The 15,547-nt window shown below is 37.3% G+C and overlaps 1 protein-coding gene across 3 annotated transcripts in view; it reads right to left on the bottom strand.

Annotated features, from left to right (window-relative positions):
- plh (pasang lhamu) overlaps nucleotides 1-15,547 on the bottom strand; it is a 92,611-nt gene that overhangs the window by 20,918 nt on the left and 56,146 nt on the right. The gene's annotated exons all lie outside the window — the stretch shown is intronic.

The raw sequence follows: 15,547 nt of genomic DNA, 5'->3' as shown, positions 1-15,547 counted from the left end.
ACAACACCAGTACCATGTGGGGAATTTTGTCCTAATAATGAAAACGCGTTTCTAAGATCGATTCGGTGAAAAAAGTCTCCGCACCAACTTTGATTACTAAAACCCTTTTGATGCTTTTTCTACTTATAATTTTAAATTTGCTTTGTTTGAATAAATATTTATAGAAAAAATACAATTATCACAGGCAAAGTCAACAAAAACAGCCTGTAACTTTCGCGAATTAGTTGCAAATGACTCCATATTCTCTTGTCCGATAGGTTAAAAAAATATAAACATAAAATTCACGAGTTTGTAAAGAAAAACCAAAAATTGCAATAGTGTCAAAAAATCCTAATATGGTCCGAAATGGCGCGATTTTAGAACAAATTGGTCCAGAACGCTTTGATAATGATTTTAAATTAGATTACAAAAAAAATAAAAATTTTAATGAAAATCAAATATGTTGTTATGACAGATAAAATTAAAAAATGCATTACAGAACTTCAATGCATTTGGTGCGGAAACTTTTTTCGCGGTAGAGAAAAATTGACACAGTATTTCATAATAGTTTTTCATGCTCTATACGGCTATGTGGTGGTATTTTTGATATTTGCAAAAAAGTGCAAAAAATTATATCCCTAATGTACATATGTGTAGACTCAAACATGGCCTCTGAAATTGTCTTTACAAGTCCATGTTAAATGATCTCTGCATTGCGTTCATTATTGTATTTTCTGAAGGGTCGGAGCATAGGTCTTTTAAATATTTGATTAGACACATTTTATTACACGCTTTAATGCATCAACACCAATGACTCCAAAGCAAATAATAGTATTCAAATATTTTGTCACTTCCCCCATTGAAATCAGTTTGCTGCTGCAGGGCCCTGGCTATTCGCCGAGGATGTCCTGAGTAAGAAGTTCAGTTAACAAAATTTGGAAAGAATACACATTGTAGCGATCCTATCAATACATTGCACACAGAGAATTTTGTTTATATTTCCCCAAGGAGAATTCAGTTTTCTGTCCAAAACAGAGGTTTCGTCTTCCAGTCCCACACAGAAACTTCTGTATTTCGTCCCTCACAGGAACGTCTGTTCCCTGTACGTAGATATGTCTAGTAGTTTGTACGAGATCCAGTTTTCGTTCCCGATCATCATCAGTCGAGTTCCCGAAATTCATCATATTGCCGTATCCGACCATCATGATCCTGGAATACAGATCTCCATAATGAACATTTTCCCGATCATCGTTAAATCGTATAACTCTATTGTCTATCAGCTTCACATATTCCCTTAACATCGTTAATTCGATTGTCCACCAGCTTCTTTATTCCCGCTGATCGTAGATCACGATCATCTACGCATTTTGCATTAAAAACATTGTCAATACTGAGCATCAATCACCATCGTCATTACCGATCAATTATCATTTCCGATGTTATATAGCGGCCAATCACACATATCACCGGCCTTGTTAAAAGCTACCCAATACTATCGTTTTATCCCATTTCATTAAAATCTATCATACTAGTTAAGGTTTAGTGGGTACATATGGAAGCGCTGGACATGACTGGACTTTTATCAGCATATGAGAGACACACGTTACAGAATCTTAGCATAACCTTTAAATATTTTATTCTTCTAAGAGATAACTTATTGAACATCTCCGACCTTGAATAAAAAAACTTATTGGCATCCATGAGAAGATCTCTTTGACCTCTACGGAGATTTATTACTTTCTTTGGGAAGATTTTATGGTCTTGGACTTCCTGAGAAGACGTCTTATTTTTTTATAAAAAGACCTCATAATCGTCTTTGAGAAGACCTCATGGTATTCTATAAGAGGACCTATTGGTCTTCTATGAGACGACCTCATGGTCTTCTATGAGAAGATCTCATGGTCTTCTATGAGAAGACCTCATGGTCTTCTATGAGAAGACCCCATGGTCGTCTACGAGAAGACCTCATGGTCTTCTATGAGAAGATCTCATGGTCTTCTATGAGAAGATTTCATTGTCTTCATTGTCTCATGATCTTCTTTGAGAAGTCCTCATGGTATTCTATGAGAAGACCTTATGGTCTCCTATGAGAAGACCTCAGGGTATTCTATGAGAAGACCTCGTGGTCTTCTATGAGAAGACCTCATGGTCGTCTACGAGAAGACCTCATGCTCTTCTATGAGAAGGTCTCATGGTCTTCTATGAGAAGACCTCATGATTTTCTTTGAGAATACCCCATGATCTTCTATGAGAAGACCCCATGATCTTCTATGAGAAGACCCCATGATCTTCTATGAGAAGACCTCATGGTCTTCTATGAGAAGACCTCATAGTCTTCTATGAGAAGACCCCATGGTCTTCTGTGAGAAGACCTCATGGTCTTCTATGAGAAGACCCCATGATCTTCTATGAGAAGACCCCATGATCTTCTATGAGAAGACCCCATGATCTTCTATGAGAAGACCCCATGATCTTCTATGAGAAGACCTCATGGTCTTCTATGAGAAGACCTCATGGTCTTCTATGAGAAGACCCCATGGTCTTCTGTGAGAAGACCTCATGGCCTTCTATGAGAAGATCTCATGGTCTTCAATGAGAAGACCTCATAGTTTTCTATGAGAAGACCTCATGGTCTTCTATAAGAAGACCTCATGGTCGTCTACGAGAAGACCTCATGCTCTTCTATGAGAAGACCTCATGATTTTCTTTGAGAAGACCCCATGATCTTCTATGAGAAGACCCCATGATTTTCTATGAGAAGACCCCATGATCTTCTATGAGAAGACCCCATGATCTTCTACGAGAAGACCTCATGGTCTTCTATGAGAAGACCTCATGGTCTTCTATGAGAAGACCTCATGGTCTTCTATGAGAAGACCTCATAGTTTTCTATGAGAAGACCTCATAGTTTTCTATGAGAAGACCTCATAGTTTTCTATGAGAAGACCCCATGGTCTTCTATGAGAAGACCCCATGGTCGTCTACGAGAAGATATTATGGTCTTCTATGAGAAGATCTCATGGTCTTCTATGACAAGATCTCATTGTCTTCTATGAGAAAACCTCATGATCTTCTTTGAGAAGACCTCATGGTATTCTATGAGAAGACCTAATGATATTCTATGAGAAGACCGCATGGTCTTCTATGAGAAGACCTAATGGGTTTCTATAAGAAGACCTAATGGTTTTCTATAAGAAGACCTAATGGGCTTCTATGAGAAGACCTCATGGTCGTTTACGAGAAGGCCTCATGGTCGTCTATGAGAAGATCTCATGCTCTTCAATGAGAAGACCGCGTGCTCTTCAATGAGAACACCTCATGACCTTCTCTCACCGGAAAACCTCATGGTCTTCTATAAAAAGACCTCACGGACTTCTTGAGAAGTTGTCTTATTTTTTATAAAAAGACCTCACAATCCTCTTTGAGAGGATTCTATGGTATTCTATGAGAAGACCTAATGATATTCTATGAGAAGACCGCATGGTCTTCTATGAGAAGCCCTCATGGTCTTCTATGAGAAGACCTAATGGGTTTCTATAAGAAGACCTAATGGTTTTCTATAAGAAGACCTAATGGGCTTCTATGAGAAGACCTCATGGTCGTTTACGAGAAGGCCTCATGGTCGTCTATGAGAAGATCTCATGCTCTTCAATGAGAAGACCGCGTGCTCTTCAATGAGAACACCTCATGACCTTCTCTCACCGGAAAACCTCATGGTCTTCTATAAAAAGACCTCACGGACTTCTTGAGAAGTTGTCTTATTTTTTATAAAAAGACCTCACAATCCTCTTTGAGAAGACCTCATGGACTTCTATGAGAAGATCTCATGGTCATATATGAGAAGATCTCATTGTCTTGTATGAGAAAACCTCGTGGTCTTCTATGAGAAGACCTCATGATCTTCTTTGAGAAGACCTCATGGTACTCTATGAGAAGACCTAATGATATTCTATGAGAAGACCGCATGGTCTTCTATGAAAAGACCTCATGGTCTTCTATGAAAAGACCTCATGGTCTTCTATGAGAAGACCTAATGGGTTTCTATAAGAAGACCTAATGGTTTTCTATAAGAAGACCTAATGGGCTTCTATGAGAAGACCTCATGGTCGTTTACGAGAAGGCCTCATGGTCGTCTATGAGAAGATCTCATGCTCTTCAATGAGAAGACCGCGTGCTCTTCAATGAGAACACCTCATGACCTTCTCTCACCGGAAAACCTCATGGTCTTCTATAAAAAGACCTCACGGACTTCTTGAGAAGTTGTCTTATTTTTTATAAAAAGACCTCACAATCCTCTTTGAGAAGACCTCATGGACTTCTATGAGAAGATCTCATGGTCATATATGAGAAGATCTCATTGTCTTGTATGAGAAAACCTCGTGGTCTTCTATGAGAAGACCTCATGATCTTCTTTGAGAAGACCTCATGGTACTCTATGAGAAGACCTAATGATATTCTATGAGAAGACCGCATGGTCTTCTATGAGAAGACCTCATGGTCGTTTACGATGAGAAGACCAAATACTCTTCAATGAGAACACCTCATGACCTTCTCTCACCGGAAGACCTCATGGACTACTTGAGAATACGTCTTATTTTTTATAAAAGGACCTCACAATCCTCTTTGAGAAGACCTCACGGTCTTCTATAAGAAGACCTCATGGACTTCTATGAGAAGATCTCATGGTCTTATATGAGAAGATCTCATTGTCTTGTATGAGAAAACCTCGTGGTATTCTATGAGAAGACCTCATGGTCTTCTATAAGAAGATCTCATGGTCTTCTATGAGAAGATCTCACGGTCTTCTATGAGAAGACCTCATGGTATTCTATAAGAAGACCTCATGATCTTCTATAAGAAGACCTCATGGTCTTCTATAAGAAGACCTCATGGTCTTCTATAAGAAGACCTCATGGTCTTCTATGAGAAGATCTCATGGTCTTCTATGAGAAGACCTCATGGTCTTCTATGAGAAGACCTCATGATCTTCTATGAGAAGACCTTATGGTCTTCTATAAGAAGACCTAATGGTCTTCTATGAGAAGATCTCATGGTCTTCTATGAGAAGATCTCATGGTATCTTATGAGAAGACCTCATGGTCGTCTACTAGAAGACCTCATGGTCTTCTATGATATGACCTCATGGTCGTCTACGAGAAGATCTCATTGTCTTCTATGAGATCAACCTCAAGGTCTTCAATGAGAAGACTTTATGGTTTTCTATAAAAAGACTTCATTGTCTTCTTTGAGATGACCTTATGGGCTTCCCTCAGAAGACCATATGTTCTTCTTTGATAAGGTCTTCTATGAGATTACCTCATTGTCTTCTATGAGATAACCTCATTGTCTTCTTTGAGAAGACCTATGAGATCACATTGTCTTCTACCAGATGACCACATGGTCTTCTTTGAGAAGGTCTTCTATGAAAAGACCTCATGATTTTCTATGAGAAAACCTCAAAGTCTTCCATATGAAGAGATATACATACATATGTATGTAATTGTCTTCTATGAGATCAACCTCATGGTCTTCTTTGAAAAGGCCTTATAGTCTGTTACGAGGTCTTCTAAGATAACGTCTGATATATGTAATTCCGAAATTGGGCTATCCCTTGTTAATATTCTTATTTACCCCTTCAAATGATGGTAATTCTGTTAACTCACTTCTGTTTATGGTCATTCCAACTGATATTGGGCGTACATTTTATGTTTTGCTTTTTTCTAGTTCGTCGTCTGTTTTTTTTAATCCACACCCAAATAAAAGTTGGCAAAGGCCACTCACTATTGGGTGCAACAATCGTTAACGTTGTTGTGTCTATCGTCTCGGGTGTAATTTCATGCATTTAAAAACTAATTTGGAAATTTCAATTCATTTTAAATGCCAACAAATGTTGCTATTTTCTATATGCGCCGTCTAATACCACGAAAAACTGAGTAGGGGGATTGTTGGGATTTTCAAAAAGAAATACAACAACAAGAAATCTAGGCAAAGGGTGTTGTAAACTTCTTAAATTTTGTTGTTGCCTGTTGCCTGGGCATTCACTACGTCCCAGCACCGCGATCATCATCATTTGCCTCAACTGTTTAAATTACTTTATGGCGGAAATTAGCCTGAGGTGGTCGCCTTTATTATGGTTGGTGTTGTTATTTCTCTTGGGTAAGGCTTGCAGGATGTTTATGATGGTTGAATGGATAAAATAGGTTTTTTCATTCCTCACTGCTCATTGGGTTTCTTGTTTGTTTGTTTTGTAATTGCATGTCGACGGGATATTCTTCTTCACACCACCATCCTCATCATCGTCGTCGAGAGTTACCGAGTACTACTTCACTTAATTACTTTTTCTGTAAATTGTAGGATTTGGTTTTCACTTTAATTTTCATGTTAAAGCAATTTGGCAGCTGTTGAAATTTTGTTGAAGAGATGGCATTTAAAACAAATGGAATGGATGAAACATTTAATTCCAATACCACACACAGCCAGACACAGAGGGAGAGGTAGAGAGAGGGAAATGTGTAAGGGATTTTGAAATGAAATGAAAAAAAGAAGTGGGAAATTTCTTTGGCCAGCCATTGGGTTCTTTGAATTCAAAAAGAAGATTTGTAATTGAATCACCTTTTGTTGTGTGTGGGTGGAATCACTTGTTCAGATATCCGCATTCATCCATCCATCCGCTCACTCACTTCACTCATCAATGCATTCAAGTAGACATCTAGCCAGCCATCCATCCATCCGTTCGCCTAGCATGTCTTCCCTTTTGTTGTTTAAATTGAAAGGTAAAGTGCAATGGGGGAATTACAAATATGCAGACAAACAGACAGACAGAAGTTTACATTACGATACCATTAATGAAAATTGAAACATGTTTAGCATATTTAAGAACTTCCAAATAACATTGAAAACATTTTGTTTGTCTGCTAAACATCTGCCACCTTTAATGGAAATTCGGAATAGGGGGAGGGAAGCCGTTAATGACGTTTTTATGTATGAGTGTTGAAATGTTATTAAAATGTGCATAATTGCCGGTATTGATAATGAATTTGTAATTGAGTTAGGGTTGGATTTGACAGGAACTGCCTTAAAGGGGAATCTATCTTTTGAAAAATTGTCAAAACAAAACTCGATGGAAACATTCCAATAAGAATGATTTTTAATTTTGGCATTGATACATCAAGTAATTTGTCTATATGAGGGTTCAAGTCCTATAATTGTCGGCAATGCGCACTTTCTTCATATTTTTCCTGAAATTCTGCTTCTAGTTTTAGCCATGGTTTATATTAACTCGCGACATAGTGAGACCCAAGGAGCCTTTCCTAAAATCACTTTTTGATGGTCCAACTAATCTAATCTAAAAGCTTAATCTCACTACTCTATGAAGAAGTATACAATAGTAGTCTGGGGTAACAGCATTTTCAAATTTCAAATCAAAACCAATTGTATGGCATAATGAAAAAAAAAAATAAAAAAAAAATCCTTTTCGTTGAAAATTTAATACTTCAAAAAAAAAAAACACACAATTATTTCCATCCCTCGCCAGGGACAACAATTATTGCGTGTCAGCATGGCAATTAATGTGCTTGCCCGGTGGAACCAACACCCTACTACCGTTCCTGTGTTTTTTTTTTTGTCATTTGGGTGATATGTTAAAATGATGTTGATAAGACACACGACAAATAACATTTGAAATGCCATGCATCCCAATCGAATCATGTCGTTTTGTGTATTTTTTGGGAAACCACCCATACCGTTGACCATGCCAGCCAACGAGCCAAACAATGGAAACCTATTGCAATGCAGCCAACTTCCTTAATTATTTAAACAAGCCAATACCGGGCAGGCAGTGGCACTTCATGTGGTTGTACCTCGCCGTTATTCTTGTTGCTGCTATTTTTGTTTAGATTTCCTTCCAAAGACAAGAGCCGAAAATAAACGTTACCGTCAATTGATTGCGGCGACCGTTAAACTAACGACCCATAGCCTGCCCGCCTGCCATCCAAGTTGATTTGTTGTGTTAGGAGGAGAAGGTAGAGATTCGATTGCATTGCAACAAAAAAACAACCAACCACTTGATATAGTCGCAGTTGATCTCATCGACCCCCTCCCCATAGGATGGTTACCACCTCCATTTGTTGGCATTGCATTGTTGCAACTTCAACTAAATGGAAACATTGGGCGAGTGTTTCGTGTTAAAGATAATTTAGTAGCCACAAAATGTTGTTTTTGTTTTGTCTGTTTTTTTCTTCTTCATCTTTCTGTCTGTCCTATCCTTTCCTTGGTAATAAACCGATCGGGTACGAAAAGCAAATTTATTTTGTTTGTTGTCGTCCCAAAGCGGCTTTAAGTCTGTTTTTTTGTATTTTTTTCTTCTTCTCGTTTCTTGCCTTCTTGTGTTAATTTAAAGTGAAAACCAAAAAAAGGGGTGCAGCCTTGAATTTTATTTGCAATGGATGACTAGAGTGGGTCGTAAATTTTTCAAAAAAAAAAATAATAAATAAATAAATAAAACTTGCAAAAAAGGTCTTTTGTTTATTGATGACCTTTGGAAGCACCACTGGATATAGAAAACCTTAAGAAGGTCTTCGGTCTGTGGACAGAATACATGTCCGTAAAAAACTTTAAGAAGTCCATTGAAGACCTTAGGAAGGTCGCCTGTTTATAAAAGACTGTCGGAAGGTCTATTAAAGACCTCAAGGAAGTATTCTGTATAAAGAAGCCCTTAAGAAAGTTTTCTAGAAGACAGTCAATAGCAGACCTTTAGATAGTCTTCTGTCTACAGAAGACCTTAAGAATTTCTTCTGTCCATAAAAGAGGACTTTAAAAAGATTTTCGGTCCAAAGCAGAAAGTCTCTGCCTACAGAATACCCTAAAAAGGGTATTCACTCTATGAAGACCTTAAGAAGGTCTTCTCTTTATAGAAGAACTTCAGAAGATCTGGTCCAAAAAAGACCTTAACAAGGCACTCTGTCCATAGAAGAGGTCCTAAGGAAAGTCCTCTGTCCATAGAATACCTTAAAAACGTTTTCTCTCTATAGAAGACCTTGGGATGAAATTCGGTCTAAGGTCTTCTGTCTGCACCAGATCATAAAAAGGGATTGTGTCTATAGAAGACCTTTACAAAGTCTTCTCTATATAAAATGCTTTAAGAATGTCTTCTAACCATAGAAGATCTGAGGAGGGTCTTCTGTCCATAGAAGACCTTTAAGTGGTCTCTGTTAGCAAGCATTTCTGTCTATAGAAGACCTTAAAATGGACCGAAGACGTCCATAGAAGACATTAAGATGTTCTTCGGTACATAAAAGAACTTAGTAAGGTATTCTGTCCATAGAAGCCCTTAAGAAGGACTTCTCTTCATAGAAAACATTAAGAAGCTCTTCTGTCAATATAAGATCTTTGGTAGGTCAAGAAGACCTTATGAAGGTCATCTGTCTATAGAGACCTTAAGGAGGCTATCTGTCCATAGAAGACCTTAAGAATGTCTTTTGTCCACAGAGAACTTAAGGAAGCTCTTTTGTTTGTAGACGATCTAATAAAGTTCTTCGGTCCGTAATATACCTTACGAAGGTCTTCCATCCGTAGAAAACCTTAAGAAGGTCTTCTGTCAATAAATGACTCTATGGAGGTCTTCTGCGTATAAAAAAATCTCAAGAAGGTCTCCTGGCTATAGACGAATTTAAGAAGGTCTTCTGCCTACAGAATTCCTGTAGAAAGTTCCTGGTCACAGGAGATCTTTAGAAGATCGTTTGGCTATAGAAGACCTTAAGAAGGTATGCTGCTTACGGAAAACCTTTAGAAAGTCGTCTGCCTACAGAACACCTTTACAGAGTCTTGTTGTGTCTATAGAAGACCTTAAGAAGGTATTCTGACTTTAGAAGACCTTAAGATGATGTTCAGCCTACAGAAGACCGTCAGGAGATGCTCTCACTACAGAAAACCTTTAGGAAGAGTCCTGTCTGTAGAATACCGCCTGTTTATTGAAGATCTTAAGGACGTACAGAAGACCTTCTGTCCATAGAATACCTTAAGAAGGTCTTCCGTCTATATATGACCTTAAGAAGATCATCTGTCATTAAAATGCCTTAAATGTATTTTGCCTACAAATAGAAAATCGTATGTCTTTAACCCTCCGTTGGAACACCCTATACCTTAAGAAGGTTCTCCGAACATAGAAGTTCTTAAGAAGGTATTCTGTCTATTGAAGACCTTACGAATGTCTTCTGCCTATAGAAGGTTTTTTCCATATCTTCTGTCCATAGAATGCCTTAAAAAAGAAGGTCTTTAGTCCATAGATGATCGTATGGAGGTCTTTTCTCTTCGGAAGATCTTATGATGTCCATACAATATCTTATGGATGTCTTCTGTCTATGGAAGACTTTATGAAGGAGATCTATTTGTAGAAGATCTTATGAAGGCCATAAGAAAGTCTTTCTCCAGAAAAGACCATAATATGGCCGTCTGCCTCTAGAAGAGCTTAAGAAGATCCTAAAAAGTCGTTTCACTATAGAAGACCTTAAGGAAGGACCTTTTCTTTCTCTAGGAGATTTTTTCCATAGAAAAGGACCTCAAGAAGGTGTTCTGTCCACAGAAGAAAATAAGTGGATCTGCTGTCTATGGAAGATTTTAAGAAAGTTTTCATTTCATAGAAGACTTAGAGACGGTTTTCTGTCCATGGAAGGCTTTAAGAAGGCCTTCTCTTTGTAGAGGTCTTACGTCTTGAGATGTCGTTAAGAAGGTTTTTTGCTACAGAAGACCTAAAGAAAGTAGTGCATCTGTAGAATAACTTAAAAGGGTCTTCTGATTACAGAAGACTTTTAGAAGGATTTCTCCTCATAGAAGGCCTTAAGAAACTCTTCTGTCCTTCGAAGACCTTTAGAAATTCTTCTGTCCAGCAAAGGCCTTTAATAGACCTTATGTCCATAGAAGACTGCCTACAGAAGATCCTTAAGAGGTCTTCCTTACATAGAAAACCTTTTCAAAGACTTCTGGCGTTCCTCTCTCTGCAAAATATTTAATAAACAATTTAATATAACTTCTTTTCTACCCACCCTAACGTCCCTTCAACATCACACAGTAGCATAACTGTGCTACATGCCGTCAATTGTTCCACAGGCTCTGTCCGTCCCCTTGTGTCGGTCGTGCATTTAATGTTTCGTGTGTTGTACTTCAAAAGCGTGTGGGTTCTTCAACAAACGGCAGCAGCACATGCGGCATATAGCGGCAACAAAACAATGTTTAACGGATCTAAGAGGGGAGATAACAAACGACAAGATATCAGAAACACTCTGAGACACACACGCAAACACACTTTGTATCGAAAAAGCAAAAAAATGAAAAAAAGATTGCTCTTATCAAACGTGGCTTTTCCAAAATGCATGGCAATTGTTTAATGTACGAACTGTCGAAATGTTATCCCTTTAGCCATCAACCAAGCAACCCCTCAACCTTGTCCCGTTAAATACTTTTCATGTTTCCGTTAAAGGATTTTTTATCAATGACGACAATGTCGTCATCATTATTGGGTGGCCTGACATCAAAGAGTATGAGAAGGAGGGAGGGGAAACACTTCCAAGTAACGTTTAAGTATACAACCATGAATGAAGTACTGTTGCTTGCCGCCTAAGGCAATTGAAAATTCAAAATCTCATAAAGAAAATTGGACATTTACAAAGATTTGTGAATGATTTGCTTTACTTTTTCTTGCCTTTGGTGTTATTGGAATTTGCTTGCCTTTCATTCTCTTTACAATTATTACTTTTGCTTCGTTGCAATTTGTAGTTTTATTTTTATATTGGAATCGAAGAATGTTCGCAACGGCATTGAAGTGTAATTTCTTTGAATTAGATAATGTTCATTACTGCTTGCAATATGAGTATTTAAAGTTTGGGTTTGGCCCATGTGTCAGTTTGAATGAATATTATGTGTTTATTTGTGAATTGACATTATATGTATATTCAAATAATGCCAGTTTATATTAATGTTATGTAATGTGATATATGATAATGTTTCTACATTATCAAACATATAAATTTCATCAACCTCCTGTTCGGATTTATGAAAGCATTTTCAAAGTCATTATATTTTGAGTTTTGCTATGCATAGAACAAATTTTTGTATTTTTCTGTAGTTATTGAAATATGTGACAGTTTTTAAAGGGCTTTGTTGACTCTTTAATTGACAATTGTTCACATAAACAGCTTCTCCCAAAAAAAAAAAAAAACTTTCCTCCATTTTTTTACTCCTTTTCAATCAATTGAATTATTTGAAATCATCTCTTGTTTGTTATTGATAAATTAGCTTTTCGCGAAATTCAATTTCCGCAATGTCGACACACATGCCGCCGTTACTTTGGCAAACAGCTATAACTTCCGCTATCCTGGTTTTTTTTGTGTTTGCTATGATATTTCAAATAAATTCAATACATTTTTGAATTGAATGATTACTTTTCCCTATGGTAATACATGGGACAAAAAAAGGAAAATAAACCCTCCAACTTCACCCCTTTTTTAGTCATAGACAAAAATATATCAATGAATAACATTATATTACGCGAAGGGTATGTGTTACACTTTTATGTTAGGTACATGGGGCTTCATCGTCCAATCAAATCAATCTATGAAAGCAATCAACTCATGGCAATCACCAGTAAGACTGCCTTACTGTTGCCGCCATCCAGTACTGAATCAATAATATCCAGCTAGCAGTAGATCTACGTTCAACATCATGGAATGTATGTTTGCATTTCAAACATTTCTCAAGTATGTCGAACTCTCCGGGTTTTGAATGTTTACACATGCTGTCTGTCTGGCTGGTTGCCTGCCTTTCTGACAGTATTTCGGTTTGTCAGTGTTCGTCTTTAAATAAATATATCATATATTGCAATCAATCCATCAATGGTGTGGTATCGAAGAGGAAAAAAACCAAGTGTGACGCTTGTTGTATTGTTGTTGTTGGTGGTTTTCTAAATGATAATGGAGTTTCATTTCAGTGTTCAATGATGACATGTGACAAATTCACGGCAAGGCACTGTGGTACGGGGGGCAATATTTATACCCTACACCACTATGTGGGGAGGGTATTATAAGTTGGTTTTGCCCAAAAAGTTTGTAACGCATCGAAATAATGGTCGTAGACCCATACTTATATATACCAAAATGAATGTCTCGACGAGCTGAGTCGATCTGGCTATGTGTGTCCGTCCGTCCGTCCGTCTGTCCATCTAAACCTTGTAATCACGCTACAGGTCGCAATATTGATCGGATCGTCACGAAATTTTGGGTGTTGATGACGGTCCCGGAGGGGAAGAAGCCTATTGATTTTGGTGATGGTCGGATAATATTCAGGGGTCGGAATGGGCAAAAAACGTATGTTGATAAAAATACAACGTTTTTTTCCAAAGCGAATATTTCATCTTCTGTATGGGGTATACCAAAAGCAAGACCTGACAATAAAAGTAGAAAATATCACCTTTCTAATGATGTAAAGTAAGTTCTCGTAGGTGATGGAACAACGAAGATATTACAATAGTCGCAAATAAAACCCAAATTTTCATTCTTGAGATTTTAATTATAATGACAAATATCACAGCTTTGGTTGGGAACTTGTCAAAAGCAAAGCCTGGCGTGGAAAGTAGAGGATGCCGTCTTTACAATGATGCAAACTAGGTCGGCGTAGGTGACCAAATAACGGAAATATTGCAATAGTCGGTAATACATCCCATTTTAAAATTTTTTTTGGAAATCACGCTACAGGTCGCAATTTTGATCGGATCGTCACGAAATTTTGGGTGTTGATGGGGGTCCCGGAGGGGAAGAAACCTATTGATTTTGGTGATGGTCGGATAATAACTAAGGGTCGGAATGAGCAAAAAAGTTATTTGGAGAAAAAGTCTACATTTTATTCCAAAGCATATATCTCAGCGTCTATAAGGGGTATATAAAAAGCAAAACTCGACTATGAAAGTAGAAAATATCACCTTTACAACGATGAAACGAAGGTTGTCGTAGGTGGTCACACAACGAAGATATCGCAATAGTCGATAATAGAACCCAACTTTTCAGTTTTGCGATTTTAATAATAATGACGGATATCACACCTTTGGTTGGGGACCTTCTAAAAGCAAAGCCTGACTAAGAAAGTAGAAGATCCCATCTTTAAAACTATGCAAATTAGATTGGCGTAGGTGGTCAAATAATAGAGATATCGCAATAGTCGGTAATGCATCCCATTTTCCACTTTTTCTGCAATCACACTGCAGGTCGGAATTTTAATCGGATCATCACGAAACTTTCTCACAGAGATAGAAGCCTATTGACGTTGGTGATGTCGAGAGTAGTCAAATATAAAACTAAATATTAATTATTTTGGTTCAGTTCGCCTTAAGTCATTTGGTATAAAAGCCAGATAGGTGAAAACTTTCGTATCTCCGTAAAAGAAATGTTTTAGAGTGAAAAGATTATCCACAGGGGTAGTGGTGTAGGGTATCACATAGTCGGCCCCGTACCGACTATAGCCTTTTCTAACTTGTTTTTTGTTAAAATATTTCGTAGAATATGGAAGATTGGAAGGAATCCCGTCTTTAAGGAATTTAATCCTGAAAATTAATTTATGAGATATTCAAACTCTTGAAACCGTTGAGACCCTCCCGACCTTTTAACTATCTGTAGAAGTCCTTTATGAGGTCTACTATTTATCTATATAAAAGCCTTGTGAGGACTTCTATCTATTGGAGGTCTGTATGAAGTCCTCTATCTATCCATAGAATGAAATTAAAGAGGTCTTTAGACTCCGTAATGCATTTAGATTACCTTAGAGAGTTATTCCATTCGTAAAAATCTATCTAAATCCATCTATTCGTGTAACAAACTTATGAGGTATTATAACTTTTGAAGCCTCTAGAGGCCTTTTTACAATCTATAGGATAACCTTATGAGGACTTTCATTAGTGAAAGGCCTTCAATTTATCAATAGAGGTAAAATAGGAGTTTCTATCTTCAGAAAGCATTTAGGTGGTCTGTAATTACTTTGTGAGATTTTATCTATAATAGTCCGGTCAAAATAGACATTGAAATAGCAAAAATTCCCACAAAGCTGAATTTTGGTGGAGAGCTAGGGTTTGCCATTAGAAGCAACGTCCTAAAAGTCCCCATCGATCCCATGTGTGCAAAAAAAATTATTCGGGGTCAAAGGTCGAAATTTAAGGGTTTTTAGGTTTTCCGATTTATTTTTTGAAAACTGTTGATCTAATCAAAAAGTGATTAAAGTAAATATTGTAGACAGAAAAATTATCTACAAGTTTGACCCTAATAATTTTTTTCTTAGAAGGAACCATTCTTGAGATATAGCTGTTCTAAAAAACAGATGATTTTTATGCACTAATAAGGGAAATATGCACATATTCAGACGAACCGGCTAAAATAAGCGAAGTAATCGGGTCTGTCCTCCAAAAAATATATATATTCTTGAAGAGCGAAATTATAGCTATCTTCTAAAAAATCCAACAAAATCGGAGTGTGTTTAGTAGAGTTATTCAATGTTAGAGTCATTTTATGCAAAAATAGCCCATTTAACCCACATG

Source organism: Musca autumnalis, unplaced genomic scaffold (assembly GCF_047663935.1).
Source record: "Musca autumnalis isolate F117 unplaced genomic scaffold, ASM4766393v1 scaffold_1, whole genome shotgun sequence".
Taxonomy (NCBI): Eukaryota; Metazoa; Arthropoda; class Insecta; order Diptera; family Muscidae; genus Musca; species Musca autumnalis.
Note: the sequence above shows the minus strand (reverse complement) of the source record. Positions and strands in the feature narration are given on the sequence as shown.